The sequence below is a fragment of the Aplysia californica genome, unplaced genomic scaffold (genome assembly GCF_000002075.1).
Source record: "Aplysia californica isolate F4 #8 unplaced genomic scaffold, AplCal3.0 scaffold00848, whole genome shotgun sequence".
NCBI lineage: Eukaryota > Metazoa > Mollusca > Gastropoda > Aplysiida > Aplysiidae > Aplysia > Aplysia californica.
The window spans coordinates 108,606-110,159 of NW_004798118.1; positions in this window are offsets into that span (position 1 = coordinate 108,606).

A 1,554-nucleotide genomic window follows, 5' to 3' on the forward strand; every position below is an offset into this window, starting at 1 on the left:
GATGATGATGATGATGATGATGATGATGATGATGATGATGATGATGATGATGACGATAATGATGAGGAGAAGGAGGAGGAAGATTATACAATTACAACAACAACAACAACAACAACAACAACAACAACAACAGCAACCGCAACTACAACAACAACACAAACATCTTCTTCTTCTTCTTCTTCTACTACTACTACTACTACTACTACTACTACTACTACTACTACTACTACTACTACTACTACTACTACACTACTAATATCTTAGCTCTTCATGTTTTGGCTCTCCGTCTTTTCCCAAACCGGGTTCAATGCAGTTAACTTCTCCCATTTAGTAGCCTTCGCGTGCCATCACCTATCCTTCCAATTGCCTTTTTAGCGTCTTCCTCACCACGTCCCTTCCTTTCCCCTACCCGCCCAAGCCTTACCCGCTTCCACTTTTCTCATAACGCTGCAATGTCCCTATCAGCTTCCAAACATTTCATATTTTCAACAAACGGTCTTGACGTACTGTCTTCAGTATTTGCCCAGGACTCACACAAAACTCACAGCTACGCTCCCTCACTGCTCAAGTCCATAATCCCTCAAAGAATCCCGATGATTCCGATCAAACACAAGCGACTGTCAACAGTTTCTCCAACACATGATACTGCTGGGTCATTGCGCCCGACAGAAACCTGCGCATTGGACGGATAGAGAGAAGGAGGAGGAAGAGAGGAGGGGAGTGGAATTACGGGGAAATTGCGAGTGGATCAAACAGGAAATGAACAAGACACTTTTCTTATCCCGTGCATTGTTCCAGTTCTAGTCTACTCTTCCCGAAGAATTATTTATGTATTTCCTTAAGAAGTCAGAGTTGAAAATATAAATGTACTGGAACGGATGTGTAAGCGAATTGAGGAAATCCTGTATGTGAAACAAGTGGCGTGTCTGGTCTGTGGGTTGAACGGGAAAGGGTTTTCATTAACAGTTTGAAACTAGTACTACATTTCGCCTAGGTTATTTTCGCAAAGAGAAACTAATGCTTAACTCGAGCGTACCACATAGAAGTGGTCATGTTATGTAGGTTGTTTACCTTTTGCTTGAATACCCTCCCCCCCCCCTCACAATCCTTTTTCTTCATGGAAAAAATTGCCTCCCCACCCCTGTAAAAACCCAAATTAACAATCACACACACACACACACACACACACACACACACACACACACTCACACACACCAGACACACGCACACTCACACACACATACACAGACACACATACACACACACACACACATACACACACACATGCAAACACCGTTGCCCGAACGCAAGCACATGCATAACACATTCACAGTGGACCGCTCAACGTTGCTCCTCTCTTGTCCCGCTGTCATGCTCCACATTTATTGTTTCAATTTTGCAGGCATAAAATTAAAATATATGGAAAGATCACAGATGAAAAAACCCCTAAAACTTCTTCTTTACATTTCTGTATGTTTGGCGCAAACTTTGCATCTTGCTTCATTGGTCTCTTCCTGTTTATTTTGTCTGTCGCCATCTCCACCCCTTCCCACT